This window comes from Oryzias latipes, chromosome 21 (assembly GCF_053564925.1).
Source record: "Oryzias latipes strain Hd-rR chromosome 21, Olatipes_Hd-rR_3.1".
Lineage (NCBI taxonomy): Eukaryota > Metazoa > Chordata > Actinopteri > Beloniformes > Adrianichthyidae > Oryzias > Oryzias latipes.
This window is the reverse complement of record NC_136257.1, coordinates 19,362,606-19,380,198: the sequence shown is the minus strand read 5'-3', so window position 1 is coordinate 19,380,198 and position 17,593 is coordinate 19,362,606. Positions and strand designations below refer to the sequence as shown.

At 37.6% G+C, this 17,593-nt stretch overlaps 1 protein-coding gene across 6 annotated transcripts in view; it reads left to right on the top strand.

Moving 5' to 3' along the window:
* Positions 1 to 3,449: 3,449 nt before the first annotated feature.
* LOC105356801 (uncharacterized) overlaps positions 3,450 to 17,593 on the top strand; it is a 57,411-nt gene continuing 43,267 nt past the window's right edge. For 5 of the 6 annotated variants that reach the window (XR_013652835.1, XM_011489610.4, XM_011489609.4 and 2 more), the window contains exon 1: positions 3,450 to 3,974. The gene's annotated coding sequence lies outside the window, so the exon portion shown is untranslated. The remainder of the gene's footprint in view (positions 3,975 to 17,593) is intronic. The other variant, XM_078939776.1, reaches the window with a different exon arrangement.

Below are 17,593 nucleotides of genomic sequence, written 5' to 3'. Positions count from 1 at the left end.
TGTTCTATTTGGGAAGCAAACAGTGATATTTTCTTTTTCAGCATCACAGGCGGGGACCAGCCCCACCACATCTAAGCAGTGATGCAGGTCCCCATCTAGAGCTGCAGCGGCTGAACCTCTGGAGAGGGACCTCTCCCTCTCTTGAGGAAGCACCAGAAGTAAAAATTAAAATAAAAATGAGAATGAAAAAGTAAACATTTTGATAAAAGCAATAAACAATAAAACATTTAAATAAGGTAAATTAAAATAACGCATTAAAAGTGTAGTTTAAGTTTAGAAAACAAAATAAAATGGATAAATAAAAAAAATGAATCAATAAAATAAAAGTAGTAAAAAATTAGCTAGAGCCCAGGATAAAAAGATGGGTCTTGTGCCTTTTCGTAAAAGCATTAATGCTCTCTGCGGCTCTCAGGTCCTCTGGCACACTGTTAAACGGGGGCCATAGTGCTGATTATTCTCACGTTATCAATGTGAGGAAGCTGCCACTTATATAAAACCTGCTAAAAAGACATAAATAGAAGTTTTTTTTATTTACCAAAACATGATTCGAGTTCATATTCTTTTTTCACATGTAAAACAATATTTGAAATGATATATACTTTCTATTTCAGCTATTTTAGAAAAATAATAACATGGATTTTATAAATGGTGTCAAATCCTGCACAAACATCCCTCAATATTTTGACTGAAACAGGTCAATACTCATTTAACCTATCAAACTCTGTTAGCCAAACGTGCACATTAATGTCCGGATTCAACATTAATGTAGCCCTACAACAGTTATGGCAAAAAGCAAAGCAGTTTTGGATAATGGGTATAGAAGTTTAAAAAAAAAATTCTCATAATGTTTAAAATTTTGTATAAATGCACATTTTGTAAAAACCCATTTGTTCCAATAATCTAACTGTTTCTGTCAGACAGATTTCAATTATTTTCCTTTAAGAGCTGAAAAGTTTTTCCAAGTAAAGTATTATCATAAGTGGAATTTAAAACAGAACTTTCCCTGTGGTGGACATTATGTGTCATTTCCTGTTTTGGAGCCAACAACCTTTGCGTTTCCTGATGAGCCTCTGATGATGAGATTTTTCCCATCGGCTTGACTGTGTGGGAGAGTCACCATCTGTTTGAGGAGCGGCTATTTTTTTCTGAACACAGACTGAAGCTCACAGAAGTTCAGTTCTGTCTTTTTAAGCAAATTTTGATAAAAATTCATAGGAAAAGGCTCGCTTTTCTGTGACAACTTTAGGACTGTTATTGAACGGTTTAGTCATTAGGAACTATGCTTAAGAAGACTTAAAGAATCAACCTCTTTGGATGAATTTAATCATCCTTAAAGAATGCAAAAACAGATAGTGCTCTTTCTTTATATCATGATGGAAAATGAGGCTTCCTCACTTTATTTTGCTGTATCGGTTTGTTTGCTGTAAAGCCTGGGAACGTGCTAGAGATGTGTGGGAGTCCGGAATGCTGATGAAACATACGGCATTCCGGATGTTCCCACTGTGTTTCTGCAGGTGCTTCAACACCACCTGTTTTATTTCTCAGAAAGCTTGCACTCGTCCTGAGAATAAAGAAGTGATTACACTTCCACATATCTGCCTTCAGAAATGCTCCCGCCCTACATCCCTGACATTTCTACGTCTGCTTGCCTGGATTTAGTGTCTTATTCCAGGCATTAACTGGAAAACCTAATCAAATTCCAAGTTGTCATGGTTACTCCTCGTAATATATTAAAAAGTTGCTGCAGATTTGACAGCAATAATTCCTTTAGGAGATGCAGCATCCACAGCAAAACTTTTCAAGAGAAATAAGTAAAAAAAAGCATTTAAGGTTATAAAATCTAACTAATTTTTATATCAAAGTAAATGAGAAGATTATACAAATGTTACGTTATATGAAATTTGCATCCATTAAAATATAATCTACATCACCTTCATTGTGGCCACTAATCTGTTAATCTCTTTGTACAAGTGGATTCATAATTGAGCAAGTAGGAAGATTTTCTGGTTTCCCGGCATCCCCGTCCAAGTATGGCGCTCTTTATGGAAGATGGATGGAAGAACTCTTTACGCAAGAAACTGCATTATTCATAAACGCATGTGCACGTCTTTGGAGAAGTATGTCATGCATCTTTATTTCACAACATTCCCGTCTCTCCCTCTTTTGTGCTCATTCTCTCAGATATCTTTTCTCTCTTGTGCGTTCATTTACAGACATGCATGCGCCTTCACTCTATAGTTTGAGCACATACACTTTAATACACTCAGCCTGCGAGGCGTGGGAGCACCAAGGCCTAATGTAGGTCACAGCATTGGCCCAGAGGTATTCTGCTCTCCTCACAGTCATTTAGAGATATTTATGCACAATCTTTTAATACACAAAGTCACATTTTAAACAGCAAAACTGATAAAATCATTTTACATGATCAAATAATGTCAGGATTTTTTGGATTTAGTTGCAAAGAGGTTGTCTTAAGTGTCTTTCAAAAGCCCTCTCAAAAGAAAAACCCATTAGCTATGTAAATTCATTTTTCAATATAGCTGCAACAACAAAGCCGTAACTACCTATTATTAAATTGTGGCAGATCCCATGGAAGATCACCACCTTATTACCCATTTCATTTAATCCATTAATTCAATTTGTCCCGTGGGATCAATTGAAGTGTTTTGGAATTTGAGCGCACTCCTTAAACCAAACCATTTTGTGGTTTCTTTAGTTTGAACATGTGCATTTTGCAGGAATAAAGACACATTTTAAACTGCATGCTGCAAAATTTAGCGCAGTTTTGCTGCAGAGGCGCCGTTAGATGCCTTTGATATGAGCTATCGTGACAGCGCATCATCCGGGAGACGACTCTCCATAGAACAGAACAGAAATGGAGCTTATTTCTCTGTGCTCTTCAGCCTTCTATAAATATTCCAAAGCTCTATGTTCTCAGTCTCCCTCTTCTTCTTTTTTTCCTTTTGCTGTTTTCTCTGTTCCCACCCTCCCTCCCTATTTCTCTCTTGTTTTCCCTTTTTGTCCATTTTTTCCATGCACAGTGCCTCCCACGTCTTCCTCCAGCCCTCCGCCTTTCTGTCATGTGATGTAAAGAAATGTTTGTTCTGTTGGTTTACAATAAAGCACCAACTGTCTGCCAAAAACTATAACATGTCTCATCCTTTTTTGGGTATTACATTTCAGGTTCAATATTTACTTCTTCAATTCTAGCAGGAATTTTTGATTAGACTGCAAATTCATCACAAACAGCAGTCAACCAATAGGATCAATCACAGCCATCAACCTTGTTAGTGGCTCAGCATCTATGCTGCTATTGATTTAAAATATCTGTCTTTAATTTCTAAGCCCAATTTGCATCCTTCCTAACCTATCTGTGTGAGAAGTGAGCATGCCACCTATGAAGTCAGCAGTCCCCAACCCCCACCCTGAACACATGTTTAACATCCTCTGGGCACGGGCGGCACAGAGCACCGAGACACAGCTGAGAATTAAAGAGAGAGAGCGTCCAGTGAAGTGGAAATTTGTGTGAGCATCAGAAAAGGACAGAAATAGAGCGATAAAGCAGTGAATTAAGCAGAGGCAGGCAGAGGGGGAGGAGGAGAAATTGAGACAGTCTTTGAGTGAGGCGGTGATGCTGCATGCAGGCGAGATCCTCTCAGGGTGAAAGCTTCCGTCGTGTTTTGGACGTGGATTTGCTCCCATCTGAGTCTTGGTGGAATTCTTTGCATCCGGTTACACATCTGCAGACAGAGGATGGGAATGTGGCTGGACGTGAGGATCCATCTTGGCCTGTGATTTCTGCATCCTTCCCTATGAGGATGCCTCTAACAACACTGACCCAGATTGTGGAATAGTGGTCGTTTGCCGAGCTCCGCTCCTCCTCTGATCTACCAATGTGAAAGTGTGCGACGGATCCCTGCAGAGACCTCTCCGCCTGCTGACTCTGCTGATATTTGTCTCCGTGGATACACAGGGTAAGGATCTACACATTCAGATGGTGATTTTTTTGTCACATGCATGCTTGTTTATTAAGACACACAAGATGTTTCTCACAGTCATAGCAGACTGAATATAAACTGGGTGCCATGTTGATTGCAAGCCCCATGCACAATATTTATACATAATGTATGGCCTGGGGTTGTCATTATATGCAACAAGTCACTATGCTCCCTCTAAAGTGTTGCTAAAGCAGGCTAAGACTGCACAGATAGAGAAGACCTGGATAAATAATTCAAGTATCCTGGTTTGTGAAAGCTCTTGGCTTCTTTCTCTTTAGGAGCAATGCGGGCTAATTCAACTCGGAAGACAAATGCTTCACTCCATTCTGATAATCCAGAGTGTAAAATCTGCCTCTTTTCAGTCTCACTGGATAAGATCTGGTCAACACAGAGTAGAATTTTAGTCATCATTTCATAAAGTGGGAGCGAAAAGGGTGACTCAGGGATTAGAGGCTAAAAAAAGAAAGATTGAATAATATGTTTAAATTGGTGATGGCTGACTTTAATCTTATTTAAAAAAAAATGTATCCAATAAACTCTACCCCATTATTTTATTCAACCATAGGATCAACCTAAACTTTGATCTTAATGACCTGTAGTAGAAGAGTTTAAAGATTTTTAGAAACATTAAATGAAACTAATGTAAACATTTGTTTTGGTCCAGTTTATTTGCTTTCGGATATTCTTGCATCCTTTCAAACGTTCTAATTTTGAGTCAAATCATAAACTGTTCTGAAAAACAATACTAAAGATCAAGTCTGAATTTGATTTCTTTGTTGTAGTTTGTCTTTAAAATATTTTCCATATTTTTTGCATTTTCCTTCAAAGTGAAGTTTTATATATTTTTTAAAGCCTTTTTTATAGTGTTTTTGGACATAAACTTTGTTTGGAGGGTGGGTCACAGTGGGCGATTATTAGGTTATTGATGTTTTTTTATGCTGTCATGAATAATCTCTGTCTACTTCCATCAGCATGTTTTATTGCAGCTCCTCCCCTGGAACTAGGTGTCAGTACTTTACAGAGACACACAAGACAAACAAAACCCAACACTTAACTGTCATTTGTAGACAAAAAAGACGAGTTTTGGTCATGTTGGGGGAAAAAAGGAGAGAAGAAAAGAAGCTTAGAGAAAGATGAAGAGCATACAGATTTCACTCAGAGAATGTGTCTACATAAATGCTTCTGAACAAAGAAATACTTGAGAAACATAAATATTACATTTGTAAAATCAATTTATCTAGCACATACTGTGCAGACAAAATAAATCTTAATAAAATCAACATTTGGTGTTGCTACCTTTTGATTTCAAGCAAGCATCAATTCTAGGTACATATGCACCAAGACAGTGATTTTGGATTATTTTTAGGTGTATTATCATTCAGTCATACCAAACAGGTGCTAATGATCATCAACGTTACATGGAAGTTGAAACCCAGTTGTATAGGAGACTTAAAACTGGATGACAAACAGCCAAACTCTGCTACCAAATCGTAGTTCCACTCTATCAGCAAGATCTCTTTCAGCCAGGGATTTTATAGGCAGACTGGGGTTTTTGGATGAGATGACCAAGCTTTTTTAAGAAAGCACAAAGAAACAGGCAAAATGCGGTGGTCGACCAAGGAAACTTAATGCAGGAGATCAAAGACATGTCACCCTCAATACCCTTTGAAATTAGAAGATGTCCGATAGTGGCATCAGTTCAGAACTTGCAGAAACCAGTTGGAACTAGGTACACGGATTTACTGTCCAGAGAAATCTGTCCAGAACTGGTCTTTATGGAAGAGTTGCTGGCAAAAAGCCAAAATCTCTGATGTGAGAAAGGGAATAGCACCTCAAATATGCTTGAAAACATGGAAATTGGGGTGCAGAAAAACGGCAGCAGGTGTTCTGGATTGATGAGTCAAAGTCTTACATTTTTGGTTGTAGGACAAGGAAGATTGTTGGACAAGGAGCTGAAGAACGGTACCATGAGTGTCTGAAGGTTCCAGTGAAGCATTGTGGACGTTCTTGAACTTTTGAGGCTGTGGAGGATTACTGGAGGTGCTTTTGAGGATTAACGGTGTTATCACTACTGAGAATTACAGGCAGATACTTGACTGTCATCCAGTACCATCAGGGGGACGTTTCATTGGCTCCAAGTTTATTCAGCAGACCCCAAAAACACAGTCAAAGTAATCTATCTTCCGCTTAAAGAAGAGCAAGAAGTACTGGAGCTGATAAAAATGGCTCCCACAGAGTCCTGATCTCAACATCATGTGCTGTGTCTGAGATAGCATGAAGAGACAAAAGGATGTGAGAAAGTCCCACAGATGTGAGGATGCAGATAAGAATCCTTCACACTAGAAATGACCTAATAGTCTCAAATAACTCCTCTCTAGGTTGAGTAATCGTTCAAGGATGCGCTGAATGTGGGTTTTGAACACACTTTTAGTAAATGGTGTTCACACGGGTCTGTCACTACCTAATTCTAGTGGATGTACACTGATCAAATATAGCAATGCAACACTTTTGTTATTGCTCCCATTTTTTATGGTATGAACTCAAAGACGTGAAACATTTTCCACATGCACAAAATAACCAGTTATCTGAAATATTGTTCACAAATCTGTCTAAATCTGTGATAGTGAGCACTTCTCCTTTGCCAAGGCAATCCATCCCACCTCACAGGTGTGCCATATCAAGATCCTGATTGGATGCATTATCATTGCAAAGGTGTGCCTTAGACTGGCCACAAGAAAAGGCCACTCTGAAATCTTCAGTTTTGTTTTATTGAGGGGGTCAGGGGACTCAGACAACCAGTCAGTGTCTGGTGTGACCACCATTTGCCTCATGAAGTGCGACACATCTCCTTTGCATAGAGTTGATCAGGTTGTCTATTGTGGCCTGTGGAATGTTGGTCCACTCTTCTTCAATGGCTGTGTGAAGTTGCTGGATATTGGCAGGAACTGGAACACGCTGTCGTATACGCCGATCCAGAGCATCCCAAACATGCTCAATGGGTGACATGTCCGGCGAGTATGCTGGCCATGCAAGAACTGGGATGTTTTCAGCTTCAGAGAATTGTGTACAGATCCTTGCAACATAGGGCTTTGCATTATCATGCTGCAACATGAAGTGCTGTTGTTGGATGTACGGCACAACAATGGGCCCCAGGATCTCGTCACGGTATCTCTGTGCATTCAAAATGCCATCAATGAAATGCACCTGTGTTCTTCGCCCATAACATATGCCTGCCCATACCATAAACCCACCACCACCATGGGCTACTCGATCCACAACATTGACATCAGAAAACCGCTCACCCACACGACGCCACACACGCTGTCTGCCATCTGCCCTGAACAGTGTAAACCGGGATTCATCCGTGAAGAGAACACCTCTCCAACGTGCCAGACGCCATCGCATGTGAGCATTTGCCCACTCAAGTCGGTTACGACGACCAACTGGAGTGAGGTCGAGACCTCGATGAGGACGACGAGCATGCAGATGAGCTTCCCTGAGACGGTTTCTGACAGTTTGTGCAGAAATTCTGTGGTTATGCAAACCGATTGTTTCAGCAGCTGTCCAAGTGCCTGGTCTCAGACGATCTTGGAGGTGGACATGCTGGATGTGGAGGTCTTGGGCTGGTGTGGTTACACGTGGTCTGCGGTTGTGCTGCCAAATTCTCGGAAACGCCTTTGGAGACGGCTTATGGTGGAGAAATGGACATTCAATTCCCTAGCAACAGCTCTGGTGGACATTCCTGCTATCAGCATGCCAATTGCACGCTCCCTCAAAACTTGCGACATTTGTGGCATTGTCCTGTGTGATACAACTGAAGATTTCAGAGTGGCCTTTTCTTGTGGCCAGTCTAAGGCACACCTGTGCAATAATCGTGCTGTCTAATCAGCATCTTGATAGATGGATGGATGGATGGATGGATGGATGGATGGATGGATGGATGGATGGATGGATGGATGGATGGATCGAACGATAGATAGTTCAATTAAAGATTACTTTTGAACAGAGACAGAACTTTTTTACTCAAGAGAGTAGAGACCGTTGCAGTTACATCCTGGTAACTTGGGGAGCAGAAACTGTCTTTACAAGTGCTTCATAAAAAAGTAAGGTCATTGTTCTTCCTTTTATAATCTTTATTCCCTTGCACTTTCTTGAACAGTGAAAAGAACAAAGTACAAATCACAAAAAATAATTTTTAAAGGCATAAACACGACAAGAACATGGTCCAAGATTAAAGTGCTGCAGTGCTTCCAAGTTCTAAATCCAAAAGGAATATGCCAATAAAAAGACACGGCAGCTCCCAAAATGCTTCTAACCAATAGGGGACCAGAACAACCGCATGAACAAAGAATGATAAGCACATGCATGAATTAAATTTCTTCCAAATGGCTCCAACACCCAGAGACAAGACATAACTCCCAGATCTAAAATGTTGCTGCTGGAAGGGTTTCAAGCAACTGTCAAAAATGATTTTCCTTGCCCATTTTTAATGAACTCCAGTTAGATTTGAGATGATCAAAAAAGTCAGATTAGAGATAATCAAAAATTGTCTCAATTGTGTAAAAGCAAACCAATGCTTTACTTGCCTAGGCACTTTTGCTAGATTGCGTAACCATTGTTATAGATTAATGGTAAACATTAGAATAAAGGAGACTTTGTGATTGGACTCTTAAAGTCCCACTCCAATAATCTTTTAATCTATTTTTAAAAGTGTTCCCAGTGGTCTTTTAATTATGATTAAGCTATTTTTAACCAAAATCAAAAAAACTTGTGTTGTTTTCTAGGACATAGTTTCTCCAGAGCAGCAGAAGCTCATCACAAATTTGCCTCTGAATTGTGGGCGGGAGTGTTGGCGCATAAGTAAGCCTCAGCTGATATCCCATCATTCTTTTGTTTACATGCTCTCCTGCTAGGTTATAGCCCCTCATAACCCCAACCTAATATTATTGGTGCAACAAAAAGGGTGACCAATATCGGAGCAATCCAGCTGTACAGTGTTTATCCAGATACCAGCTCAAATGAGCAAAATAAAGACGTACATGGATCTATTTGTCTGCAAGTGGATGCATCAGAATGGAGCAGAGTAGGGAGCTGGTGTCCCGCCAATTGTAGGCCCTACATCACAACTACAAGCATTTTTAAACTGCATTTGAAAATGAAGTTTGAAATAAATAAATAAATGCTAATAATTCATCATCTGTTGAAAGCCTAACCACTTTGCAGGTTAACTGTACATTACGAGGATTCAGGAAGATGAGTGGGTATACATTTTCTATCTATAGACATGTCATTTTATGTTAGCCCGGTTAATATCAGATTTTTTTAACATTAAAGTATTCTTTTTGTCTTAACGTCAATGCAGATCCTACCTATCTGCTGGATGGAAAAACTCCAATCCAAAGAGTGAACAGAGAAGTGATTCAAGACAGTGACGAGGCAAATGTGGCAGCTGTGAATTTACTGTGACTAAACTAAAAATGAACAATTAGGCTCTGTCCCTGATGGCATCAGCATCCACACAGACTGGACTGCCACACTGATTACTGCACTTACTGTTGCTTTCTAAGGGGAGGGGGGGTTGTTACATTTTATTGTCTGGTTTAAGCCGTACTTTCAAAATCAGACTACCGTAGTCTGTAATCCAAGCATTTGAACGCTTTCTTCACCCTCTAAAGCAGGAAGACAGCAAAAAAGCAAACAAAATTAAAGTCAAATATTGAGACGCAGTTGGCTGACCTCGTGATATTTGAAGTGGAAATGCAGTAGCTCTGGGCAAGTGGGAACACATTGTCTTCATATTTGATAATGCATCTGATTGCGATCTTAGAACACTGAATTATCCAGCCACATGAAAGAGGTCAGGGTCCTGATAGAAAAAAAACTATCATTGGAGAAAAGCAGCAAATTAGGAGTAGCCAGGATTTCTGAAATTTTCTACTGATCTAACTCTGTAGGTACAAATAGCATAATAACCAAGACAACCAAAGCAATATATGAGGCAATACTTCATCTAAATTGTGCTAGTTTTCTTTTGTTTTTCTCCACAGCAGCACACAGGACAAAACAGATACAATTCATAGTTCATCATGCAGACCAACAATGCACAGAAAAATACCTTTTGGCATTACTTAACTGCTACCAGTGTACTCCCCTCACTGAGATATAAGAAAGTAGCTATTATCATTTGAAGTTATAAAGGAAAGCTTTAACACTTGCTGTGAATTTGACTGTGAACTTCACAGTAAAGCTCAGTAAATCCCTCTGCCTACCCTGCAGTCTCCTCCACAAATTCAACTCTCTAGACAAAAGTTCATGAACAAAAGCAAAAATCACAAGGTGCAGAGACAATGTTCACATCTTTTAGGTGCTAAATGCTGAGTGTGAGCTGTCAGATCAAAACAAAAATTGTGCCAAAAGCAAAGTGATAGTATGATTGTCGACATATTCAGTTCTCCAGCCTCCTGCAGGTTCTGCCTCTGCATATCATTGTTTCTTTTAAGACTTTTAACAGCTTAGTCTCTAACATATATTGATTGTTTTGTGTAAGAAACAATTATAATCTTTAGTGTATCCTGTAATTTATTTTTACCTTTCAATTAACCTGCCTGCAAATTACTATTGCATTTCCCAGAAATTCCATTGCATTGTTGGATATCAGGATACTGTTAGAACACAGGTTTCCAGGTATTTCTCATCTTTAAAAAGTAATAAGAATAGATCTATTTATGAAATTTATATCTTGAAGTTTATTGGCATTTTTGATGAAGTCAAAAATGGAATAAGTAAAGTGGAAAAAATAGAAATAAAAAAAGCTATAAAAAATCCTTGTAGACTGTTTTCTTTGGCTTCATATTTGCAGCTGGGAACAACAGAGAAGTGTGAACATTAAAGAGTTGGAGCCGCAGCATCAAGGGCGCATGGAAAATATCTTTGGCTAAAAATATCTCAGCCCAAAACTATTTGTGGAATTAAAGAAGAAAAGGATGCATAAAATCTGCATTTTTAGCTGATAAATTAAAACCCTCATAAATGTTGTCCTGGATGAGACGGATTCGTGACTTGCAATTCCCAGCACTGATATTTGATATTATGTTTTGGACATTCAAGTTATTCATGAATAAAAACAAATATTCAGAGTCCTTTCTAGATTTTGAAAACTAGCAAAGTTAGCATCATTACTTATTTAGTAAAGAGATTGAATTTTGGACTATTTTTGACACATTTAGGAACCAAAAGATGCTCCTATCTAAAAAAAAGGTTGTTGTTTTTTCAATTTCTTATTACTATTCTTAAAGCAACTGAGAATCTGGATTTTTAATACATAATCTTAAAAAAAGTGGAATTGTTTGCAAACTTGCAATCTACAAATGGGCCTGGGTTCCTATGGGTTGAAAATATATTTGAGATAACATGTTAGCTAGGGTAAAAAGTACATGTACTTAAATAAAATCATTACTATAATTCTTAAAGCCCTTTACCCAATTACAAACACATTTTTTCATTTTGTGTTTGCAAAGTGCTACAATTCCTAAAACTATTTTGAATTTGTTTTCTTTAAAGTTTAGAAGCAGAAATAAAACTCCTTTTAGCAAATATAAATAAATGCAACCATCAGAGGATAACGATACAAAAAAAACCTAAATGAACTATTCTGCATTTTCACAGTAGTTTAAAGGCGGGTGGTAATCAGTTTAATTGCAGTCCAATTTTGTGTGCAAATCGTGTTTTCATTTAAGCTAAATTTATTATATATACAGTACTACATAATATTGACATTTAGTCATTAATTCAAAGAAAAGTTCAGGTTGTCTCATAGAACTAATTCAATGTCAAAAATGACTGAGTTTTTGGTCATTGCCTCCTCTTGTCCTCGATTCTATTGCTCAAAGATTGCTATTGATATAGATCCCACACAAAACCCTTTGGTTTCCTGACGTGTGCTGAGTAACACGAGGTCTTAGTCCTGCTATTTATTCTGAGCAGCTCAGAAGAGTCACAGGACTGGCTAAAGGCTGCATCAGCAGGATTGTGATTTCAGGGAAAAACATGCACTCTCTTGATCTCCAGGGGGCAAAATCTCTGAGGCTGTGCTCTAAATTCACTCCAACATCAATGCTACAGAGTGAGCTGCTGCCTTGATGAAATGAGCCTTCCACCCACCCAAAAGGAAGACATGTAATTATCCAATTTACACTCCAGAGCTTTCCTCTTGAAGAAGCACCCTCCCTTCTAAACACACAAGCTGTGATGTTTATCAAATGTCAAGCTGTTCCAATGACAGTGATGAAGGAAAATGACAGTGTGACATCTGTCATTCAATTGGTGATTAAGTCCCATAGAAGCACCGATGGTTCCGATAACATTCATGCAACTACACCTAATTTAGTCTTAACAGATAGATTGCTGATGTTAAATATTTTACTTTTATATATGGATCGAGAGGTAGCTAATCAGAACATTTCATCATTTCCTGTTTGACTGGGAAATGCTGAGTTTAAAGCAAAGACGCGTTTGACTGAGAAAATTAAAAACATTTGAAATCCAAGCTAGTGTGAAGTCAACTTTGTGACATCTTAAAGCCTCACAATCTAAACCTGATGCATGTTTACCACAATCACTACAAAGGATATTTTCCACAGCCAAGTCTAAAGATGAGGGTTTTCTTCCTTGTATGTGTTCAGCCTTTAGTTGAAATTACAGAAAGTGTAACCCTCAAAAATGAAAACATTCCTTCTCTTATCACATTAAAATGAAAACCCTGATGGCAAACAGGAGAGTTTAATTGCCCAAGTCAAAGTCTTGACCTTAAAACTAACAGTTGGAATGGAAGACTTATCACCAGTACTTCTTTAAAACAACTTGTTAGGAAAAAATACCAGCCAGTTGGTGTTTATGCATTCCCACAAATGAAACAGTTGTCAAATGACCTTTTATGTTTTAAACACTCAATGATGTCCTTGAGCAAAAAACATACAAAAAACAAATGAACATTGTTCACAAACCCCAACCAAACTCAAGTTTTTACGCTTTCATGTCGTATATTGCAAATTCTTAATAAACCACAAAATCCAGGACTCCACTTAATTTAGCATCGCCTTAAATAATAAAGAATGCTATTTTTTATATAATTGAAAATAAGGTCAGGCATGAAAGGTTTAAGGCAAGTCGCCATCTTGGGCATCGAATCTGCTACATGATATGCAATGTGTCCTGTGGCACAACTTATATCACTGAAATGCTCAAAAGTTTTGATTTTTGTTTTTTATTTTTTTAGATTGGATTCTTGCATGGGTTATTTGGGGAAAAAACCCTCCTTCCACACAGTTCATCTATATTAATGGTGCCAAACATGTACTTGGTTTTTGCTGTTGCAAAATAGGAAGACCCATAATTAACATAACTTTGAATGATTTAGTAGTTTCATGTTACCTGATGCAAGAGAAATATATGTTTCTTTTGAAAGAGTTATCCATTGTACTATAGAGGCGTAACGATTCAATTTAACTACAATTCGATTCATATCATAATTGCTGGTTGATGATATGATTCATAGTCATGTTGAACGATTCAATTCAATCCGATTCACTGACTTAAAATCGATCCAGGACATCTTTAGCCAAAAACATTCGCTAACGCTTTCTTTTACAGTACTTACAGTGTACTTAAGTGGTACTTACATGGTACTTATTGTGTAACTACTGATAAATACCTGGTACTGAACAGTGCAGTTGAGGTTTCCAGATTCCTTGTGTTTCTTGCAAGATAATAAAGTGTAAATTAAATGTGTACAAACAAACAAGTAAACAAGAATTTATTGCAAATGCATTCACATTTTAGCTTCATTAAGTTCACCCGACAGTTGTTTTTTTAAATCAAAATAATACAAAGGCAACATTGTTATAACATTCTTCCACACTTTCTGGTCACTGAACTGATCATTTTTTGCTGCCATCACAACGTGTGTTATCCACTGTAATGTACTTTTTTACATTCTAGTAAAATAAATCTACTGTGCCTCAATCCAAGTGGTATTTTCCTAGATTAGCAGGCCTCAGACAGATAGATCTGGTTAGATTCTAGGTTTATATCAGTTTATCGATTCAATCGATTAATCATTACACCCCTAGTATTAATATATACGATAATCAATGAAGTCATCTGAACCAGTAACATTGACTCTGACGTCAGAAAAAATATTTAAACAATATTACCATGTAAAGATGTTCAGGTTTACAAGTAAGACAAAAACATGTTCCTGAATGAGTAAAACGTGGCCATCTGGGATTAGAAGAACAGACGTCTTCTCACAACTACTCAAAGATTACTTGAATATGACTGAACTTTATTTGTCTGACAGGGATAAATTCACTCAATATGACAGTTAAAAGAAGAGAAAAAAAATTACAAACTACAGATCGTCAAAAACAAAAAACTAACAAGCAAATAAACAAACAAACAAACAAAAAAATAAATAAATGTGATGACCTGGTCAGACAGGAGTTGTTCAGGAACTTCTCAGCCCCTTCAATCGGGTGCGGTGGGTGACAGCACATGTGCATGATAGGTAGGTTTAGGGTAAGGGTTAGACTCTGTATGATTATGACTTTCTCATAACCAGTTACATTTGTTTTGAAGTGGATTCATGACATCTGGATTTAAACTCTTCTAAACTTTTTACCACTCATCCAAGTGACTTCATCAGACAGATGCCATGACTCAAATTCAGCACAACGCCACCTGGATAGACCAGACCAGAACTGTAGTTGACCATCTGTGGTTGTTTAATCCCGGTCAATCTGTATGTTCATCATCTTCATTCATCATCGGTCCTCTTAGGGTCTTGTTTATCTCTGTAAGAGTAAACCGGTCACATTTTAGGAAGCTGCACAAAGATTTGCTAGTTTGGTTCTAAGGAAAATAAATTGTTGTCTTTGGGAAAGTACTGCATTAGATTAGGAAGTTTTTATCTACTATGGGTGCGGAATAAATTATTGTGTGTAATGCTTGCTAGATTCTCTTTAGTTTTCTGAGTCTTGCTTGGATAAAAGATTGAAACAAAGCCCTCTAATGAATAATTGGCCTGGGTTCATAACTGCTGCTTTTGTCTTCTGGTGGGATGTTGCTTAAAGAACTGCGCGTTACTGTGTATCAAAGGATTCTGGGAGTACAAGGATGCCCATTTACATTTGCCAGTCTCTGCGTTAATGCAGTCCGTTTGTATGTTTTTAATGTTTTGTTAACCACAACATTTATTCACCACTTGATCCAGTAAAAATCCCCACAATAGGAATTCACGAGTTTAAGAACAGCATTGTCCACTGTTGACTGTATGACAAGAGAGCATTTCACTGACTTTACAAACCACCCTTTTGTAGAATCTTCCATCCTGCACTCTTGCTTAGCACAAAGATTCACATAGAAATGGAAATTCTACCATTTTGTACTAGGTTTTAACCATATGTACGACACTTGTAAACTCTTCACATTTTTAAGCCACTTTTTACTGATTATAGAGTAACAAGATTTTGAGAAATGTGATTTTTTTCCGTAAACCTTGTCATGAACATCTGCAATATTGCAAAAAACATCACAGGAAATGATGACAATCAAAGAACGCCATCTATTGGCCATTTGTTAGAAAACAATCAATGTTTTTGAACTAGAATTTGAAGTTTTGAATTTAAGACTGAAAATACTTTCAACACCTTATGCATGTATGAAATACAACTTTAAAATACTACTTTAACAAAAAATGTTTTTTTAAATTTCACATTAAAATTATGAGATGATATCTTTCCTACTTTGACTTTCCTGCACAAGGGTATAGTTTCAAAGGCCATGCATATGTAGGCATAGGCGAACTGAACATTTTGAAATTGTCTTTTTTACAAAGTGTTCTTTTTTTCTATTGTTGGTTTATATGACTCATAAAATAAATATTTGGCTTTAATTTTTTTGTTAAGGACTCAGCATGTGTATGATTCTTCTCAATAGTTTTTCTTTTTGGTTTTAACCCTTGTGCTATCCTAGGCACTTTAACATTGGGAGTTGGGTCATCTAGACCCACTAGACAGTGCGCTGGACCTTTTTTCTTCAATGATTTGTGATCTTCACTGGAAATGAAAATCATGTTTTTGGGGGGTTTCAACATGTTCTTATAGAGTTTTTCTAATGATTGAGGACATACCTCAATTTTTTCAATTTTTGTATACAAATGGATCAGAAGAAGATAAAAACCAGCTGTTTGAAAATGCTCTAAGTTATGATGCAGCAAGTGAAATGGTTGGGCCACAAACTCTCAGCAAATGTGAGCCAAATTTTTGATGAACTACTGCTGCTCTGCAAAAACTATGTCGTTTTTGATTTTGGCAAATAAAAACCAAAAAACAACCTGCATATTCCTTAGTAAAAGACGACAGTGAATTACTTTACAATAGATAAAAAAAATTAGTTGGAGTGGAGTTGGAGATTTGTAAAGCTTTCATGTGATTTCTTTTAAAGCTTGACATCATCATCATCATCATCAGCCTGTCACGCCACTGCTGGCGGGTGGCCTCCACATCTTACTCCACTCATCACGGTTTTGGGCACTCTGGGTCCACGTGCTGCCTGCCTTCTGCTCGATGTCATCTCTCCATCTTTTCTTCGGTCTTCCCCTTCCTCTCTTCCTGTCCCACGGAGTCCATTCTGTTGTTTTCTTAGCCCATTCGTGGTTCTTCATTCGGGCTACATGTCCTGCCCACTTGCCTTTGGCTTCAATTCAACCACTTTCTCGATGACATCCTTCACCCCCTGTTCTTGATCTTAAGTCTTCGTTCCTGACCTTATCTCTCCTCGTAACACCCAGCATTGATCGTTCCATGCTCCTCTGGGTGATTGCTAGTTTCTCTCTTTGGTGGTTGATAAGTGACCATGTCTCAGCTCCATACGTCATTGATGGCAGTATGACAGTGTTCATGATCTTCCTCTTGAGACACATGGGCATTTTTTGATCTCTCAGAAACGTGCTGTACTGTCCGAATCTCTTCCAAGCTTGACATAAAAAACCTAATTTACAATATGTAGCAAAGTATGAACACTAAAGAAATGTATTTATTTGCTAATTTATTTTGCTTTTTTGTTACCTGAGAATGTGTAATTCAGTAATCTTAAAATACAATATACAATTGTTTATGGTCAATGACAGATTTTTCGTTAAGTATTTTGTAATAACACACTTTTACCACAAGATGGCAGTGTTTCTACATTGAAACAGTTGACGCTGCATTTTCCTCACTTGTCTTTGCGTGTGTACATCATGTTTTGCGTTTATAGCAAAAATCATTGCTCTTTATTCATTTTTTAACTTTTTACTATTAATCTCATATTTTCATATTTGTTTAAAAATTTAGGCAAAAATACCTTATAATAAAAGAACAAATTTTTAATTAATTTTAAAGATAAATTAACAGTTTAACAATATTTTTCTAAATTACATTTGCAGAGTTTAAATATGTAAAAGTTATTTTATATCTGTAAATTGATCAGATACGCTTCTTTTTTCTTCCTGCTGAAATATTCTGGTCACTGCTGTGTCTCTTTTAACTCCTGATGGC